The sequence below is a fragment of the Xenopus tropicalis genome, chromosome 1 (assembly GCF_000004195.4).
Source record: "Xenopus tropicalis strain Nigerian chromosome 1, UCB_Xtro_10.0, whole genome shotgun sequence".
Classification (NCBI taxonomy): Eukaryota; Metazoa; Chordata; class Amphibia; order Anura; family Pipidae; genus Xenopus; species Xenopus tropicalis.
In genome coordinates this window covers 31710428-31731882 of record NC_030677.2, presented here as the reverse complement: position 1 = coordinate 31731882, position 21455 = coordinate 31710428, and the positions used below count along the sequence as shown (strand labels likewise).

Here is a 21455-nt window from a genome sequence, read left to right as displayed (position 1 = left end):
ACCTGGACCAATAAGCACAAGATGCTGTTGCTTGCATACCTGAAATATCCAGATTTTCTGATAATTAGGGGCTTATTGGCCCTAGGTGTACATGAAACAGCAGCTGGCTTATTCTTTAAAGGAGAAGGAAAGGCTAATAAAGAGTTAATCCCAAGCTGCAGGCATACCTTCAGTTGTCTCAATAGTGCCCTTAAGTCTCCCAAAATTTCACCTGTTAGATGATCAGAAGCCAAACAGGAAGAAAAAAATGCTGAGCTGTGTAAAGAAAGTTCCCATAATGCCTCACTCCTGCACTGAGACCCAGACCAAGTGAACATGCTCAGTTAGTTAGACTATGGGGCTGATTTACTTACCCACGAACGGGTCGAATGGAGTCCGATTGCGTTTTTTTCGTAATGATCGGTACTTTGCGATTTTTTCGTATGTTTTGCGATTTTTTCGGATTCTTTACGAATTTTTCGGATCCAATACGATTTTTGCGTAAAAACGCGAGTTTTCCTATCCTTTACGAAAGTTGCGTAAAAAGTTGCGCATTTTGCGTAGCGTTAAAACTTACGCGAAAAGTTGCGCAGTTTTAACGCTACGAAAAATGCGCAACTTTTCGCGTAAGTTTTAACGCTACGCAAAATGCGCAACTTTTTACGCAACTTTCATAATGGATACGAAAAACTCGCGTTTTTACGCAAAAATCGTATTGGATCCGAAAAATTCGTACAGAATCCGAAAAAATCGCAAAACATACGAAAAAGTCGCAAAATATTCGTTTTCAAGTCGGAACTTTTCCAATTCGGGTCGGATTCGTGGGTTAGTAAATCAGCCCCTATGAGTCAGCTTTCTGCTGATTGGCTCAGATCCACATTCCTAAGGGGAGAAGTGAGTTCTTAGCATTCTTGAGGGAAGGGGGAGCAGGAGAGGAGAGAGCAGAGAGCTGCGTGTCTCTGGCACATGAATTACAGACACAACAAATCTTTTGACAGAGAGGTCAGTGCAGCATTTCTGTGAGTGCTTATGGCTGTATTTACATAGACCTTTCTGATAAAGCTTACTTAGTTTTTACCTTTCTTTCTCCTTTAATTGTGTACAGCAGCACTAGGGTTAATGTTGGGCACTCTCAGGTGTTTCTTATTATATTAGGCTGGTAGGTAATTAATTTTCAGGTGGGGGAACTAGTAGGCCAGCAGGTGATAGGCTGAGGGGAGCTAGGTAGTTCAGGTGGCACATATGAGAGGGGTATAAAAAGGGGAGCAAGGTGTTCGTCCCCAGATTTTATCCAGATTCGCCAGCACTGCGCCAGACAAGTCCACTATCCACCCCCGGAACGACAGGTGTAGGCGGATGTCTTCTCCTGCTCTGGGAGGTGTGGGACCACTCCTTCACAGATTCCTGGGTGAAGGAGACTCTTTCTCAGGGCTATGCCATAGAGTTCTTGCGACCTCCCCCATCAAGATTCCTGTCCTCTCCTCCCGCCGAGCAACCTTCTGGAAGGCCATTTTCTCCCTCCAACAAGCGGGAGTCATAGTTCCTGTACCCATGGAGGAGGAGCATCAAGGATTCTATTCCATCCTCTTTTGTGTTCCCAAGAAAGACGGAGGCGTCCCACCCATCCTAGACCTCAAGAAGCTGAATGACTTCGTCAGGCGATTCACCTTTCGGATGGAGTCCATCCGCTCGGTCATTGCAGCAATGGAACCTGGGGAATTTCTTTCCTCCATAGATATCAAGGACGCCTATCTGCACGTTCCCATTCACAAAGCTCACCACCGCTTCCTGGGCTCCATGGTGTCCGCCATAGACACAGTCCCCTTTGCGCAATTCCACACCCAACCCCTCCAACGGGCCATCCTCAACCAGTGGGATCCCGAGTACCCCAACCTGGACTTCCAGATCGCCCTCCCCCCCTCAGGGAGAAGGTCCTTGACCTGGTGGATGCAACCAGCTCGTCTTTCACAAGGCAAGCCCTTCCCATTGCACAACTGGATCATCCTCACGACAGATGCCAGTCTCCGGGGTTGGGGTGCGGTCTGCCAGGAATGGGTGGGCTCAGGGCAGGTGGCTACCACAGGAATCATCTCTTCCCATAAATATCTTAGAACTACGAGCCATCCGTCTGGCTCTCCTTCACTGGACAAATCTCTTCAAGGGCAAGCCCATCAGAATTCAGACCGACAATACCACTGCGGTGGCGTATGTCTACCATCAGGGGGGCACCCGCACCAATGGGGCAATGCAGGAGGCTGCTCACGTCCTAGCCTGGGCAGAGGAGAATGTCCCAGTCATGTCGGAAATCCACACCTCAGAAGTTGACAGTTGGACAGCGGACGTTCTCAGAAGACAGACCTTGACCAAGGCGAGTGGGCTCTTCATCCAGAGGTCTTCCAGACTCTGATCTCACTTAAAGGGACTCCGGAGATCGATCTCATGGCCTCCAGAAACAAATCCAAACTCTCTTGTTTCATTTCTCGGTCCAGAGATCCAGCCACCATAGGCGTAGATGCGCTTACACCTCCCTGGCCCTACCAGTTCTTTTACATCTTCCCCATTCTTCCTCTGCTCCCCAAAAACCTCAAAAGGGAGAGGGTCAGAACCATCCTCATTGCTCCGCACTGTTCCCAGAGAGCCTGGTTTCAATCAATCTCTCCAAGTCAACGCCCATTCGTCTACCAGAATGCCAGACCTCCTAAGCCAGGGACCAGTGTTCCACCAGAACTTTCCGCTGTTCCGTTTAATGGCCTGGCTCTTAAAACCCTTGTTCTATGTCAACAGAGGTTTGGGGACAGTGTTATCGCCATTATGACTGCGGCCAGGAAACCATCCTCCTCAAAAATCTACTATTGCACATGGCGGACCTACATCTCCTGGTGCTCAGCCCAGGATATCCCTCCCCATCCGCTTATTTGTTCACTTGAAAGGGTGGGATTATCTGTTATGTGCAGGTGTATCATATGATCCTTGCTTCATCAGTAGATCATCTAATCTCTGGAAGTCAATTCCCCATATTCCACAATAGGGTAATTGGAACGGCATGTGTGCTTCAGTTGAAGGTATTGAAGGCATGGTGGGCAAAAGGCTGATATCATACTATATGAAGAAGTAGGGTGATTTAGAGACATTGATCTGTTTTAGGGCTGTGGCACACGAGGAGATTTGTCACCGGCGATTTTTAAAAGAGCGATTTGGCGACAAGACGAGCGACAAGACGCCATTGCTAAATCAATGGAAATCGCCAGCGTCAAAACATACGAGGCTACTTCAAATCGCCTGCTGTTTCAAATCACACACAGACCCTTTTCTGAGCGACTTGAGTAAACATGGGGGGGGGGTTAACTGTTGAGTGTACCATGGGTAGCAGATCGCCTGGAGCTCAACTCGCATGAAATCTCTTCGTGGGTATTGTCGTGGCGACTTGTCGCCAAAGTGCCAGGGGGAAAAAACGCAGGCGACAAATCTCCTCGTGTGCCAGAGCCCTTAGTGGTGAAGATCAGGAATTGTTTGTATTTTAAGGGGTCATTATACAATGGCAGGGCGTGGTAAAGGGTTTGGTTGAGTAGAATACTATAGAATGCCTATATAGGATGCCTCCATACAGGTCATGAAGAAACCTAAAGAGTTGCCCCAGCTATGCTGACTTCCACTTACAACCCTGTTTGTACTGCCATGCCCCCATTGAAGGCCGTGTTATCTTACATTACTAGTTTCACATTACCTCTCATTGTAAAGGGAAAGTATGGTTTGTAAGAATAATTCCTTCACTTTCTGTGAAACAAGTCTTATTTGGCTGTTCATCTACATAAAAAAAAAACAGAAATATATTAAACGTGTGACTTTGTACAGTATGGTTGTTCTTGTTAATGCTAAAATTATCTGGAATTGCTTTAAGTAGTTGGATTCCCCTAAACCCAGATCCCCCTGCTGTATGTCAGACCTTTATAGGATTGTTTAGCAATCACTAGAGTATCTGCAATCATTTAGACAAATGATATTATACAGAGGATGTTTAGTTATCTTCCTAACTCAATTAATTTTTTGTATAAATGTCCTGTAATTTAGAAATAGCCCATCTTCCTCCATTCATAAACTCTACATATGGTATCTGGGAACATTCTTTCTGCTGTAACCTGGTGTCCATATCATCCTCAGGAACAGTTAGTGGTATACCTATGTCTGAGCTATAGAAGGGAAATGTGGCAGTTGTGAAAGTAGATATGGCTGAACAGGTACCCAAAAAAGGTACAGGTGCAGTAACCTGGTATCCAATGGCAGCCAATCCCCTGCGGAAGATTTTCATTAATGCAGGTCATGGTATGTCTCGTATAAATAAATCTAGAGCAACTGGCTGAGTAACCATTGATTATCACTGCAAAATGACCATGCTACTCAGTGATAGCAATACATAGGAACCTTTAAGGAGAGACCGACCAGCAGTTACAAGAAAAAGGTGATAAACTGCTTAGAACAACTTGAAAAGGTGGAAGCCATTGATCAAGCTTTATACCATCGCTTGTACCCCAGAGAAGCCACACTATGCTTATATGGACTCCCTAAGATACACAAGGAAGGAGCCCCACTCAGGCCTACTGTCAGCAGCATCAGTTCAGTGACTTACAGCATTGTGAAATACTAACATCTTAGCCCCATTGGTAGTGCATCACGTTCAGAATGTCAAAGAGTTTGTCCCCAAGATTAATGGAGTCAGTGCCAATTCCGAGGCAGCAGTCGCAATGCCGCCCCCTCTCTCCCACTCTGCACTTACAACTTTAGCATGGCGGGTTTGTAGTTTTGAAACTAGCCAAAGTTTTTTTCCTCGGATGTGCCTTTGCCAGTGCATGCTGGGTAATGTAGTTTGTATCTTACTATTAGCCTACATGCAAGTTTTATATTAGGCTTACAATACCCAGCATGCAGTTATAGACAGAAGCTCCCTTTTCTATTCCTCTGTACTGGACCTGAAGCAGCAAAACTACTATAACCTGCATGGACTGGGCACAGAGGGCAGGGAAACAGTCATCCCAGTAACTGGAGTGGGGGTACAGGGCATGGGTAGTGATTATATGCTTTAAAAAGGCATGTTTTTTTAGACATTTTTTTCATTAAGCGTATTAGGCTATTTTTGGGCTACTTTCAAAGTGGATTTTGGCTAGTTTTGGGCTGATTTCAGAACTGACTTTGGCTGGTTTGGAGAAGTAAATCTGGCAACCCTAGTTGGCAGTGCGAAATTGTGGCGGAAAGGAAAGCAGTGCTGTTGGTGCTTTGTATAGAACTGTGAGTTTGGAGGAATGCGTTGTTATATAGGAAGGGCGTTAATGTGTACAGGGCTGCTGAGTAGCATTGCATGATATGTCCAGGCAGGGCTGCCTGCCTTAGTGGGGGGCCTGTGGGGCATAGACCAGACACCCCTATCCCCTGTAGGGTTGCCCTCTCCCCTGTTTAATACCAGGCACTTAGTGCATCTGCATGTCTAATTTAGCTGCATTTTGCAGACTGAACTGGATTTTGTGCGGCCAAGTAACATGCATCTAACTAGTGCAGGATGTGGAGGCTAAGCCCCCCAAAACCTGTTTGGTGCCTTAAAAGAAACAAAACAAAAAAAAAACTCACTCTGTTTCTGCACTGTCCTGGAAATCTCCTGTTCCTCCAAGCTCCGTTCTACTGTAATCAGCTGTGCTCTTACTGGATCTTTCTTCTTGTGGATTCGCCAATCAGAGCACAGCTTTCTTGACAGACTGTAAAATTGACGACTCAAGCCACAGATGCAGGATTGGGGAGATATTACAAACTAAAGGCATCTATAATATCCCTATCGCTACCCTAACAGATGGATGGTAAGTTAACACTTACCACCTGAAAAAGCTCATTGTGCTTTTATATATTTTTTGTTGTTGTTTTTTGCACTTAATTTTTTTAACTTTTGTCATTGTTTTGTTCATTTCTAGTTACAGTGGGGCCAATGTTGTGTATCAGTGCCAGTGTTATAGTGCCAGGGCCTGAATATCTGCCATCAGTACCCACTGCATCTCACTGCATATAATGTGACTGGGGTGTAAGCACCCACTGCCTCTTTCTATAAAACTAACTAAAACACATCTAAAGGGGTGGTTCACTTTTAAGTTAACTTTTAGTATGTTATAGAATGGCCTATTCCTAGCAACTTTGCAATTGGTCTTCCTAATTCATTTTTTTATAGTTCTTGAATAATTTGCCTTTCTCTTCTGCCTCTTTCCAGGTTTCAAATGGGGGGTCACTGACCCCAGCAGCCAAGAAGTATTGCTCTGCGAGGCTACAATTTTATTACTATTGTAATTTTTATTACTTATTTTTCCATGCAGGCCCCTAAACTAATTCATATTGCCATCTCTTGCTTAAACCACTACCTGGTTGCAAGGGTAAAGACCATAGCAACCGAAAACCGCTGGACTACCAAATGGAGCTGCTGAGCAAAAAGCTAAATAACTGAAAAACCATTAAAAATAAAAGAGGACCAATTGCAAATTGTCTCAGAATATCAATGTCTACATCATATTAAAAGTTAATTTAAATGTGAACTACCCCTTTAAACTAACTGAACACAAATGTATGGAGATCCCCTCACAGAAGTGCATGTATGAATACTTTTACATCCTAAACATTTTAGGGTGAAAAAGCATTCCCACCCACACTATTGCATTTTTTACACCAGCAGCGAATCCACTTAGTCTCACATTAGCTGTAGGTCAGTCTATGTATGGCCCATCCTTAGCCTCCCCAAACAAAAAAGTCACCCTCCACCTATGATTAGAGTGCGTCCAGAGGTGGCTTTCATGTATTACTCAGCTAGTCCAGTTGCTCTAGATTTATATATAATAGACAATCCATAGGTATTATTTTGGGTCACCTGTTTATAAGCAAACATCTAATTGGTTGCTATGAATTACTGCACATAGGTAAACTATTTGCATTTTTAACATATGGGGGCTAGAGCCTTAGTAATGTTTCAGACAAGGCTAACATCACAACAGGTGGTTCCTCCCCTGATGCATTTCCAGTAGGTGAGCAACACCTGAAATAACCAGCCATCCACATCAATGGAAACTGCCTGTCACCACTGATGCATATGGTTCTTAAACGGCTCATTAGAACCAAAGATCCTTCACTATATTGCTCCTGCTGTATGCATAGGTAAATAGATCTGGTAACGATAACTTATAAGCAAAGCCGTTGTTCTCCGCATTCTATTTAACTGTGGTTTAATACCTACTGTATCTCTATCAACATTAATTACTTTAAAAAAAAGGGCCATTGCATATGTTGAGATCCTAGTTTATTGTCACACGGGCGATTAATATCTCTGTGGGCAGCTGTAAAAAATACTAATAATTGCTTAGCAGTTGTCTACAATTGTTGGTGCTATAATTTTTTAGGCAAGTGTAGATTGGATATAAGGGAGTCAGCCTTTCCAAGCAATAATCCCCAAACATGTGAGGGCAACTGCAATTGGAGCCAATTTCCATTCAAATACCTTTAGAAAGTTTCAGAGCATTTTGCTACCTGCTATTTCAGAGCTATATTATTGGTCTCCTGAGCCTTTCTGCCATTATATATGTAAACACAGGAACCAACAGGTCAGTTGTAGGTTTGGATACTGAACCTCAAGGTCTAGAGGCAGAAAGAAGTGTAGCTTCTGTAATAAAATAGGATTAAAAGGTATTACCACTTAATAAATGAGTATCTTAGTTGTACAGTATTGTTGGGTGGTGACTGAGGTTAGAATCTATTATAACTGCTTATACAGGTATGGGATCCCTTATCTGGAAACCCTCTATCCAGAAAGCTCCGAATTACAGAAAGCCCATCTCCCATACACTCAATTTTAATAAAATAATTCAGAATTTTAAAACTGATTTCCTTTTTCTCTGTAGTAATAAACCAGTACCTTGTAACTGATCCCAACTAAGATATAAATAATCCTTATTGGGAGCAAAACAATTCTATTGGGTTTAATTAATGTTTTATAGATATTTTAGTAGACTTAAGGTATGGAGATCCGGAATACCCTTGGTCCCGAGTATTCTGGATAACGGGTCCTATACCTGTATTACTGGTTACCCATGTTATTCAGAACATACTCTTCTTTTTGTATCTTCAATGTTGTCCCTATAGGCAGTGTTCTTAAGCACTCCTTAAACTTGCATTCAAAAGATCTCTGTAAGGTCTGTTCATTTAAAGATGATCTTCTTGCCCCAAAAAGCCTTTAACATAAAAGAAAATAAAGATAAAGTAACACACACATTTTGATTGTCTGCATCTGATCAGGCCCGGATTTGTGGAGAGGCCACAAAGGCCCGGGCCTAGGGCGGCAGAAGTTTAGGGGCGGCATGCCGCCCCGCCGCAAGAACATTTTTTAATTTTGCTCCCATACGGAGCAGTCGGGACCTCTCCCCACTGCTCCGTATGGGAGTTAAAAAGAGCGTTCGCGCATGCGCATGGGGGACTCCCACAGGGGGCGGCCTCGGGGCGCACCGGAGAGAAATCCGGCCCTGCATCTGATGGGCCCTTGTTCTTAACTTTGGGTGGGTTGCTGTACAAAAACTCCCAGAATCCTCTGACAGACACAAGGGTACACACATGTGGTAGTTTAGCAATATCTTGGGCCAGGAATAATGCAAACATTGTGTGTGACTGCCTTATCATGGGATATTCACTGATATTAATAGGGTTTATATTGGACAATTTGTGATGATTTGGCCCCATATTTTCAGCCAGGAAAAAAGAGCTTGGGTCAAAATGCTGCTTATATGTATATGTATCATGAACAAAATAGCACAATTTTTTAATTGCTCTGCTCTACCTCTATAATGCGCAGTTATCAAGCAACAGCTTTTAAGGGACTATAGGAAAAAAGCTGCCCCCTGACACTAGGCAGTGGAATAACAGTATAGGAAGACCCTGTAACTGCTAAGGGACCCAAGTAGAGAGGGGACTCAAGTGAATTCGAAATTTTCTAAATGAAATAAACTTACGTATCAAATGTTTGCTTATTTATTAATAGAGAAAACTTGTCAGAATAAAAAAAACTTACAGCCTTTAGATGGTGAATTTTTACATTGTCATTTTCAGGTTTTTTGCACTTAATTAATATCAGCCATTCAAGTTTTTGAACCATAATTTGAATTCAAGTTTTTTTTTTTCAGCAAAAAAACTTGAATCATGAAAAAATAATCAAACTGGAACATTCATTAATCTCCCCCAAAGAGTCACATGGTTGTGTGGTGCTAGTGAGGGCATGGGTGCAGTAAGAACCATAAATACCACCAAGTCTCTGTGCTATTATGTGCTGTGCAGCAACTACAATACCATTAAATGCAGGGGGTTACCTTACCATACCTTACATTATGGACCACTGTAAAAAGGCCGAATCCCAAACCGTAAATGTTTTTTTATATACTAGTTACTCTGTACCATTATATGTTGGAATCACTTTGTCATTGCATGTGGAAGTCATTATGTGAGTGGGAGAATTTTTGGTATTGCTATATGTTGTTCTGGAGCCAGTAGTATCCTGTATCTACATACTACATAATAATTCATAATTTTATTCATAAATTTAATTAAAAGAACATTCTTTCCCCATATGTAATAAAAAGCACTAAGTTTGCCCATTAGCAGTAACCAATAAGATGTTTCCTTTTAAACAGGGGACCAATAAATTTTAACTGCTGATTGGTAGCTATGGGTTTCTGCACCTGTATAAACAAGGGGCCCATATACTAAAGGAGGTGTTTTTATTCACGATTTGTATTTATATATTTATATTTTTCAATGCAATCTTTTCGTGAAAAAAAACATGATATTTTTCACCACTTATTATGCATTAAGACTGACAAATCCCAAAGTAAAAATACACCATCTAAAAGCAGTCGAGGTCAAGTAGAAATCAATGGCAGGTGTCCTTTTTCAATGGACTGACCTTTCTTTGCTTCATGGTTTTAAAGGTATTCTGGGTTTTATTCAACGCTTTTATTTTTGACTAAAAAAATGTATAAATTCCAGTTTTTTGTTCTTGCTTTTTTAAAAGCCTGTTTTAATAAATCACTTGGCATTCGTGGTTTTAGTGGAAATGAGTTTAGTTGTGATTTCAAAAAACCTATAAAACCACAAAAATGAAAATGTTGATAAATGTGCCCTTTACCTTTGATTACATAAGCCCCTTTATGTTTGATAATGTAAATGGTTTATATAATATTGATAGTGTCCTTGCAACTTACCAATTCAAAGCAAATTCCAAGGACCCCCCAATTCTCTCTTCACTTGGCCGCCTGTTGAGCTCCTGCTCAAACAACGCTATTGTCTTGTCCTGCACAGAAAGAAATTCTTCCTTAGAAAACAGAACCACGGTAACATTTCCTTTACATTTTAAATATCCACAAAACCTTGAATTAATGAATCAAATTGCTCCAATTTTCATTTGCTGTTTTCCTTCATGATAAATTTTCAAAAAACAAGTAATGCCAAAACCACACCAAGACTCATTTCACTGCACATATTATTGATTTATATTCTGTATATGTACAAATAGGTACAGGTATGGGGCCTGTTATCCAGAATGCTCAGGACCTGGGGTTTTCCAGATAAGGGATATTGCTGTAATTTAGATCTCCATAACTTAAGTCTGTCAAAAAAAAAAAAAAATGAACCCCGAACTGATTGCGCCTATTACTGGCGTTCTAATTCGATCGTTTGGCCCCAGAGCCCCCTGATATCTGGCTTGCAGAGCTGCTTTCATGCGACTGCCGCTAGGAAACAAGGAAGACTATCCCATTGCCACAAGCAATTGTACTAGCGATTTCAGGCAACTATCATAACAAGCAACTGGTGGATATTTGGCACCGCTTTCTCAGAACCAGGGGTATTAATATGTTGAAATTGCCCCTTGTGACTTCTTAATTCCAGCAAGCTAAGGTGCTGCACTGCATGCTCAGTATAGCCCCATATTACTTATAGCCATCACCCCAGTTCCCAGCGTTTATTGTCTTGTGGGTTTGTAGCAATGCACCTGTGGGTAGTATCAGCTAAATAACAGAAGGACCGCAGTAGATGCATCTGCAACTGAATATGTGCGCTTTGCCTGGTGGCTGGAGCCTACCTACCTACTGACATGATAAATGCTTCTTCTTCGTCTTAGCTCAACATTGCACCCTTTTCTTTGACTCCTAGGGGATGTGTGACTGACATATCATTTTGCAATAACAATGATAGCCGCGGTATGATAGCTGCCCTTAATATCAGTCATTTCCCGTGCTCCAATGTACCCATTCCATACCCTCGCTCAAGATGGCGTTTATGGTTTTTCGCCCTCACAGCCATAGCCGCCCGGGCTTATTAGAGCGCTATCACTGCGTCTTTTTTTAGTGCAATGTTCTCTGCTCAGCAGCCGGGCCCTCCTCCGCCCATTCAGCCTGGAGCACCGGCTGGACTCATGTCCACTCCGCCCGGGGCCAAGAACCCTAGCAGCACCTTAGTGGACGATTTGGAGTCTTCCTTTGAGGTGAGAGATTGGGGTGCTTTAGCAAGGCAGCAACTCGCTTTGCTATGATGCACTGCAGCTGCAGACACCTCCTGGCACAGTTTAACACCTATTATATATTATATTTACTGTTCAGTCACTTTTTTTTTTAACCTAAATTTGTTGAATTGAAGTATTAATGTTTTTCTTCCTTCCCCCAGGCTTATTTTGCCTCACTTGTCAGTCAAGATTATGTCAATGGTACAGAAGAACTGCAGGACTGGTAAGAAGCAAATGTCCACAAAGGCACACTTGGGTTTGGGTGCATGAGAAATGTGACAGGAGCCCCAAGTTTAGGGCAACATTTTTGTTGGTGCACTATTATAAACTATAATGTAAGATGAATAAACTTAGTAGTCAAGTAGTTTTGCTAATAACTAAGTCATGTAATGGTAAAAAGCATATAATCATTCCACAGGGTAAGTCAGGTTCAGATTATAAAAACGTGAACCAAGTTACATGGTTGAACATGAACAGTGCTGATGTTTGAGGGAATTTTATTTTATATACCCTTTTAAAGATGACCATTTGAAATGCCCTATTTTCTTTGCTCAGGAGTTGAGCAGTGTATCCAGACGTTTCTAGATGTCGCTAGACAAACGGAATGTTTCCTCCTGCAGAAAAAGTTACAGCTTTCTGTTCAGAAACCTGAGCAGGTTATTTAAGAGGTGAGTAACTAACGAGGGGTGTTTTCAGAATACTGAATTTTAAGACAACCTGCATATCATTTACACGTTCTCCAGATTGGAACATGCAGTTTATATAGACGCATAGGTATTTGGTCCTACACAGTGATTCATGAAAGCGGTAGTTTACCTATAAGTTTAGTATGTTATAGAATGCCTATTCTTGCTCTCTGAGTATGATTTAATTGTTACTTTTTTATAACTTATCTGTCTATTCTGGACCTTTCCTATTCATCTTTCCCTCTGTCCTTTCAACTATTGCCTAGTTGCCAGGGTAAATTATCCCTAGTAACCAGGTAGCTGCTAAAATTCCACACTTGAGAGCTCCTGGACAAAAACATAAATAAAAAAAAATGTAGGGCAATTGCTGATCGCCTCAGGATTTCACTGTCTGCATCATACTAAATGGTACTTTAAAGGTGAACTGCTCCTTTTATTGGAGTTGTCAGAATAGTTCAAGTTTCACCCTTCCTTTGTTTGTGAGGTCTCTCTACACACCCAGCTCGTATTTCTTGCCTTTGAACATAGACTAATTCAGTTCTTTAGTATTTTGTGTACTTCCCTATACCCAATGCACTATGCAGACAATTCCAAGTTATTGTTATGCAATCAGTGGCGTAACTACTGGGGGTGCAAGGGGTGCGATTGCACCCAGACTGGCACCCACTTGGGGCCTGCAGGAGACACAATGGTGTTGAATCTGTGGAGAATTTTGAGTGCCCACCCATCAAAAGAAGATTGAACGTGTTTGCAGAGGGGAGGGGGATCTGCACCTGGGCCCGCTAAATAGTAATTACACCACTGTATGTTTTATGTAACGTAAATGTTATAGGAGGTGTAACAATTGTATGACCTGCCCCCATCATTGGACAAAGGCATGACCTATCCTCATCATTGGAAGTTTTTGCTAATAACTGTTTTTCATTTGCAGGATGTTTCTGAGCTTAGAAATGAGCTGCAACGTAAGGAAGCTCTTATACAGAAACACCTGACAAAACTCCGGAGGTATTAGAAGAAATAAATGGGCAACATAAAAAGACAAGTAAGATGCCACAGAGGCCACTGGCTTACCTGGAACAAGCTTCAGCCAATATCCCTGCACCTATGAAGCCAACCTGATAGAAATGCACTGACGGGTTAGACCAGGGCTAATGTGGAAGTGGAGAGAAAAATCGGGACCTGCATTTGCTAATTATAGTTTTTCAGCTGTTATAAAGTATTCTGTCTTTGTATATAATAACTGAATTAAAAACAATTTTTTTTTAAAAATAAATCTCAAGCTTACATTTGTTTGCAAGAACCTACTTCATGCTCCTATGTTTTCTAAATGGTGCCTGTCCACTTTCATTTTCCTGCCAAATTGTTCTTCATGCATTGGATTACCTATGCTGCTGATTACCATACACAGACAGTCTTAATCCAGGGGGGTGCTCCTATTACACCTATGTCTACAGTTTATTTTGTGGATTTAGATCTCTAGCCATATAAAACTACTTCCTGAATTTAATATCCCTACTGGTTTCTCTGTACAACTGACTAAAACTCTCACCTATCACCTGGATGCAGTGTATCCTTCTATTAAGATCAGGGCCGGAACTAGGGGTAGGCAGAAGAGGCAGCTGCCTAGGGCGCAACGATTGGGGGGCGCCAAGCAGGAGCCTCTCCTGCCTACTCCTAGTGCTACTTTGTCATTGCCTCCGCTGCTTGTCATTAGCGGCGGAGGCAATGACCGATCTAATCGCTCCGCCCCCCCCCCAAACCTTCTCCTGTGCTTTGGCGCGCATGCGCCGTTCGGGGGGGCGGGGAGGTGGGCGGAGTTGGCCGACCGTGTTGCCTAGGGCGCCAGGTCGGCTTGGCCCGCCCCTGATTAAGATGGTGCCTCCCTGCTGGCCTGTGTGCCAACAGTGACACAATTTCATTTACTGCTCTTTGTTTCTAGGGTGGGAAAGTTTTGGTAAGCCGTTAGTTACAAGTTGTTTTAGTGTAGTCTTAGTAAAAGATCTCCATGATGTTTGCAGAAAACAGTATATCCATCTACGATCCAACTGGGAAATATACATTGTTTTTTCTGCAGTGGCTGAAACTTAATGTGTGTGAATGTGGATACATAAATGTCTAGTTGGTCCAGAGAGTGGTGTAAAAACCCACCCAAAGCTGTCTTGTTTGTATTTTGGCACATAAGGGATAAAAGTACTTGACTCCAAATACCTTTGAACCACTCATTGGATCAATACTGTACTTTATCTAATGTCTGTCAGTGCAACCACTTCAGGGAGAGAGTTCCCTTAACTTTTAATAAGCGAGTGCTGAAAATTAAGTCTAACTCACAGCCTTGTTGAATCTGAAAATGCTCCTGTAGTGGCCAAATAGTCTGTGTTGTCCAAAGATCAGTGTGAGGGACAGGCACGTCTTGTTTCATCTGAGAATCCATATGGGCTTGTACTATAATTGATATAAGTACCTATCCGCACCACAGAATGTGCTAAAAAGTTGCACGCATTTGGTGCTTGCCTGAAGAGATCTAGGGACACATATTACTTCAATATATGCTCTAATACATTGCATATTCACCCATTACACTGAGAGGTAGTAAAACAAATTATACAGTTATTGCAGGAAATAAGGCTTCCTTTGCAATAATTACTGAGGTTGTCTAAAGATATAACTGCTACCCCTGCAAATCTGCAACTACAACATACAGTAAGGACTGATGGGAACTGTAGTACAACAACAGCTAAAATGTATCCTGTTATAATTAGGGGAAGTCTTAAGTCAACTATACTGTGTCACCCGCAGCCTGCTTATTATGTGCCTGTGAGCTGGGAATCTTGTACACATGTACATTGACAGGACTATGAAGTGGTGCCGTGTCATCAGCCAATTGCCCCCTGATGTCACTGGCTCACCCCCCAAAGTGTCACCTGCCTCACCACTTGGTGAGGACTGGGGTGTCAGGGGCCCACTAGGGCCGTTGCCATAAATAGCTTGTGCAATACCATGTGTTTTCTTTTATATGGTGCTTTGTGCTATTAGATTGTGAATTTTCACTAGAAAATGCTTATAGTCTATAAGTCTATACATTATTTCCCTATATTAAGGGAAATATAGAAGGGACCACTTACTGTTTTGCAGATGACCACATCTCAGATAAGTATAACATCTAAATACCCCTTGATTCACTGTGCTAAAAAATACAATTTCCCTGCTGAGGTCTCTGCATAAGGAGAGCGCTATATGACCTCCTGCCAGTAGATGTCAGGATATTAACAGTTCATTTTTATCTCATCTCCCTGACAGCTTTGATCATGTGACTGGGCCCCTCTGTCTCTGCACATTGCTGGAGATTCACTCCCTCTTGGAACTTTCTGGAACCTCCTTACTGGGAATGGGAGCCGCACACAGAGCTTTAGCCATCAGCAGTGCTGTGAGATAAACCCTATCCCTGACACTGGTATTTGTTCTGCTATGGACTAGGGTAGTAAGCAGGCCCAAGCCATATCTGGGGGTCAGTAGCCTAATGTAGCAGGGCCAGCCCTTCCCATGTGGCTCAACTACAACTCTTATAGGGAAGGCTGATTTGAATAACAAAGTCTTTGGCGGGGGAGGGGCATATTTTTTAAGTGGGATATTTATTTTTAGAACAGAGATCTTTTATTTAGCATTGAATGTGGAGCACATTAAACTGTGCAGGAGATCCAACTTTGGAAAGATATGGGTGCCCATTTTTGACTCACGTGAATGTGCTTTCCAAAGATATATGGCTTTGGGGGGGGGGGGGGTCTATGTATTTTTCAGTACATTGGCATTAATGTTTAGGGTATTTTTTCATGGTACCCAATGCTATATGGGAGATAAGGTGCTTGAAAGTGGAAGCGTTGAGGCGATTTTCCAGTATTTCAACAAAACTTGGGAGTTTGGAGAAGGAAGACATTGGTACCCATTTTTGATTCTGCCGAATGTGTACTTTCCAAAAATATATGGTTTCGGGGGTCAATATAAATTTTGTGTGTTTTCACCCCCAAAAAAATGCCATAAAAGCATTGCATTTATGCATTTCTGGCACACCAAGTTCAGGAAAGCATTACAACTATGGATTTGGGAGTCAATGTATTTTCAATACATTGGCATTAAGAATGTTATTTTATGGCGATTTTCCGGTATTTCCGGCTTTATTTTGGGAAAGCATTGCGACTCAGTAGTTTGAAGAAGAAAGACATTGGTACCCATTTTTTATTCACTCTAATGTGTACTTTCCAGAAACATGTTGTTTTGGGGGGACAGTGTCTTTTTTTGTGTTTTTGTCTAAGTCAGACAGATTGAGAAAGCTCAGCTTTACCTAAGAAAAACAATACAGTTTTCGTACCTAAACTACCCCCCCCCCCCCCCCAGGAAATGTGCCTAAAATCAGAGAGCACAAAATGTTAAAAAAAATGTCTGGCATTTCGTGGAACTGAAATTTGAAATGTTGAAATGTTGCTGCCATTTAAAGAGTTAAAGACATATTCCTTCTGCGCGCCAATGGCACATATTTGTTCTTTTATTTCCCATTCAAGCAGCTGCTGATGACTTGACATATTTCTAATATCTGATTTTGTGCAAATTGTGCATTGGGACCTGTTTTGGATGGTATATTGATGCTGTGCACTATTACATTATTTGTCAGTTCTAACCCTGTTAGTGCATTAATAGATACACCTGCTGCCTGTTAACTGTCAGCTCTTAGGGCGAGGTCTCACCTCTGCTTCTGTCAACCCTGCATTTTTTCGTGCATCTGCCTTCTTTCTCGTTTTACAGGTGGACCTGTGCTCCGCTGTGTCTGTGTCTGCCCTGAAGCAAATTCTTTAGTTTTCAGTGCAGGCACTGGGGCAGTGTAGGGAAGCGGACCCGCTTTTCTCAGGCTGACAGAAAAATGCAGGGCTGGCAATAGCGGATGTGTTGGACTGCCAGGAAAACTCCCGGTGGGCCCATGTGTCAGTGGGTCCTCCTGCTCCTGACCATTTGGCATACCTCCCAACATTTGAAAAATGAAAAGAGGGACAAAAAGATTTGGCACGTGCAGCACTGCAATTTTTTGGACCATGCCCACTTTTGTTACCACACCCCATTAAACAAAAAATACTCCTTTTATATAGTTGAAATGGTTGGATCAGACGCAAATGTGCTATACCCTCATACTGTACTACCTAAAACAATATAGCAACTCCTACATATTAAATACAAATATAGAGAGAAGGCAGTCAGTTATAAGTGAGTTATAACTAGGTACCAGTTTTGCCCCCCCCATGCACAGTGCCCCCAATGGCCCAATAGACAGTACCCCCATACACAGTACCCCCATACACAGTGCCCCCATAGATAGTACCCCCATACACAGTGCCCCAAAGACAGGACCCCCCATACACAGTGCCCCCATAGACAGTACCCCTATTGAAAGTACTGCCCATACACAATGCCCCCATAGAAAGTGCCCCCTAGACCATACCCCCATACACAATGCCCCCATAGTAAGTGCCCCCATAGACCGTACCCCCCATACACAATGCCCCCATAGTAAGTGCCCCCATACACAGTAGCTCCCATACACAGTAGCCCCCATAGGCGCTCCCACTTCTTCTGCTGCTTTGCTTCTTATGCGGCTCCTTGTGCAGCGGTGACAGGCCCTTTTATAAGGTTGCGCCCTGTGTGTATTGATGTCATACGTACGCACTGGGCGCAACCTTATAAAAGGGCCTGACGCGCTGCACAAGTAGCGGCATGAGAAGCAGCACAGCAGAAGAAGTCGGAGCGCCCGGCTCCAGCCAGGGCATCCCGCTGTGCTGGTTCAATGAATGTCCCGCATTTTCATAATCTATTATCTGTTACCAGAAAAGCGGGACAGTTGGGGGGGGGGGGGGGTATGCATTTGGCCTGTTTCATGGTCATTCCATTTTTCAAAGAAGAGAAATAGATGGAAGAATAGATGCTAGCATGTTAATATAAGAGACTAGGAGAATAAAGGAGTTGGTTGAAGAAAGGAGGAAAAAAAGTTTGGAGAGTGGGCCTATGGTAAGGTTTCTAGTGGGCCCCTGGGGTCCCAGTCCCCATCCGAGTGGATCTACACTTCGTGTGATCTCACCCTTATGCACCAACATACTTCATAGTGATCCCCTCATAGCAAACAGGGTACAGTTACCAGAACAAAAAGCTGCATAAATTGCATTTAAACAAAATGTCACCAATTCAGCCCTTCTAGCTGGGTTTTCCAGAAATGTCCCCAATTTCCATATGGAGGGCCCTGCTCTGTGTATTACATGTGGATTCTTGGGTAAACCCTCATTTATTTGTCCTGTGTCTGCTTTAGTGCTATCTAACAAAAAAGTTTTATTTGTTTCCCAAATAAAACAGCCCCATAACTCCTAAATAACGGAATAACAATTCGTTTCAAGAAAGGGCAAATGTCTTTCAAACAAGTGGTATAGGGACGAGGGACTGGTGCGACTGCTCTTTTGAATTCAGAGACATATACTTTATTTCAGGGAGATTGCTTAGGGTGTTTTGTTTTGCATTGTTTTTGCATTTCTGTTTTTCAGCCTACTTTGTAGCTGTATATGCATGCCTTTAGAGTTGCCAAGTAAATATAAAACTATATGACATTGGAATAGCTCTCATAAGCTTTAGGCCCATAGTACACAGAGGATTTGGAACTGGGGGGGTGCAACTATCAGTTTCCCATAGTTATATATAGGAAGCACATATATGGTGGCTCTGGGCAATCTATAAGCAGCAATTCTAATGGTGTCTCTCTGTCACTAGCACCTCAGCCCAAGGCGGCATGTTTCTCATGAGCTGTCAACCCCCCAATTTGTTCAGGAGTTACCAGATTTTGCTGGCTGACCCCCGGTTTTCCGTCTCACAGCTGCGTTCTCAATTTTTCTGAAATCTCCCCAAGTCCTGCAGTGAATTCCGGGCGCGCATGCGCAGTAAGAGTTTTAAAGACATAATTTGATAGTTTTGCAGATGCAGGGGTAGAATTTTTTGCCTTTAGTGGCAATTTTGCACATGTCCAATTATCTTATTATAGCCAGCTGTCAAATATATATATATTGAATAGAGCTTCTCTCTCTCTCTGTAAGTGCAGCTTTTTAACCCCCAGAAAGAGCTATATGTAAGTCCAGGGCCCTGTTGTGTGCCTAGCAGCTGCCCCCTAATTTAGGGATCAGAAAGGGGGTGCCTACATGACTCCTAGCACTGCACAAGTTGCCGATTTTCCAACCTGCAGCCGACCCTAATCTGGCCTACCCCAATAATATGCATATGTATGACACAGAAAATTAAAGTTTAAAGCAAGAGTGAAGTGTGTGATCCAAATGCACCAGCCACACAACCTCAGCAAGGGGAGCAGAAATTTGTGTGTATATATATATAAGCAGCACTCCACTCCATAAGAAAAAGCTAATACCCGGGTGCTCGTTTAGAGTTCATAGTATACTTGTAACGTTCAAGTTAGAATGGAACCAGTGTGCGACCGCTGTATGCAAAATCTGACTCCTACAGTATAACAGGAACTCCCAGCTCTTTCCGGTGTTCACCGACGCCCTTTTGGGGCCCCGGACTTTCTGCTGCGGTCCAAGCTGGGGTCCTGCAAACCTTCAGAGTTCAGACAAGATACGAGGTACAGGCAAGGCAAAGGCAGAACGTAGTCGGGGTACAGGCACAAGTCGGGGCTGGCAGCAATATTCGTAGTCGGGGTACAGGCAAAAGGTCAAGGCAGGTAGCAAGTATCGTGGTCAGGGTACAGGCAAAGGTCAAATCCGGAAACAGCAAACAAAACGCAAGAGCAGGTACTGTAGATAACAGAAGCCAGCTTGGGCAATGAAAACAATGAAGGAAGGGGTTTAAATAGCCGAATTTGGCGCCAAAAATCAAAGGAACCGGAAACCTAGAAAACCTACACAAAGATGGCGCCTAATGCTTCAAGGCGCGCGACTGCGCATGTCCGCGCGTCATCGCGCATGCGCAGTAACGCCGCGCCGTCCCTGCCGAACCCGGAAGTGCGGGCTCCTAATAGAGCGCGTCTGCCGGCCGGCGCGACCTAAGGTAGGAGAACGCGCCGGTCCGGCAGAGCGCCTCACAATACTGTAGTTAGGTAAATGACGGCACTCCCAGGAATCTTCATATACAAACGTTCTGAAAAGAAGTTTCTTTGGTTTATTTAGTCCAACGTTTCAGTCCCTTACTGGGACTATCAGCAGGGATACCAACACCGTGTACAAACGTGTTTGTCAGGGATACCAATACCTTGTACAAACGTGTTTGTACACGGTGTTGGTATCCCTGACGAAAGTCCCAGCAAGGGACTGAAACATTGGACTAAATAACCCAAAGAAACATCTTTTCAGACCTTTTGTGTATGAAAAAAGGCAGGTTAATTGGCACCTGATAAAACTGACCCCACTGTGTGTGACTGTGATAGGGACCTTAGATTGTAGACTGGGGCAGGGACAGACGCAAATCATATAGCTTTGTAAAGCACTGCGGAAATGTGTCAGCACTATATAAATGTCAGGAAATAATAATAAATACTATCTTACATGATCGTATTCAATGCTTTGCTATCCTCTAGTGGTAGCATTTGGCATATGTAATGACTCCTGGAGCAATGCGTCAGATGCTCTTAACTGTACAGTGGCTTCTTAATATTTACTTGCGTCCCAAGATTCATATTTGCACACTAGAGACTGGTAGTTTGTGGCATCCCATTGCACATATGTTTTGCCTGGGGGAGATGATCTTGCTTAAGAGTTGAGGCCTGGAATGGTACCTGGGGATTGGGAAGATGGCGTATGCATATGGATCATCTATAGGAACTGATACAGTAGCTCGGTTCTGTAATAAACACATTATAAATTGTTGCATATTGTGCCTCAGCCACACAAAAAACAGTCATGCCCTATCCACGCCAAATGGAAACCACTTTTTTTAATGGAACAGTAACACCAACAAAAATAAAGGTGTTTTAAAGTATTATTATTATTATTATTATTATTAATATATAAAAATATAATATATATATAATGCGTATTTGAAATATAATGAGCAGACCCAATTCAGGTGGTACCAGCTAAGCCCCTTGTAACATCCAACTGTATCATACGAAAGTGTACCACTGTCAGAACTAACGCACATGCAGTATATCCAGGTCAGTCCATATACCCAGCTATACCTATCTGGGGTAATAAACCATTTCCTAAACC

At 42.8% G+C, this 21455-nt stretch overlaps 1 pseudogene; it reads left to right on the top strand.

Annotated features, from left to right (window-relative positions):
* Positions 1-11371: 11371 nt before the first annotated feature.
* LOC100492129 lies at positions 11372-13491 on the top strand (annotated as a pseudogene).
* The last annotated feature ends 7964 nt before the right edge of the window (positions 13492-21455 follow it).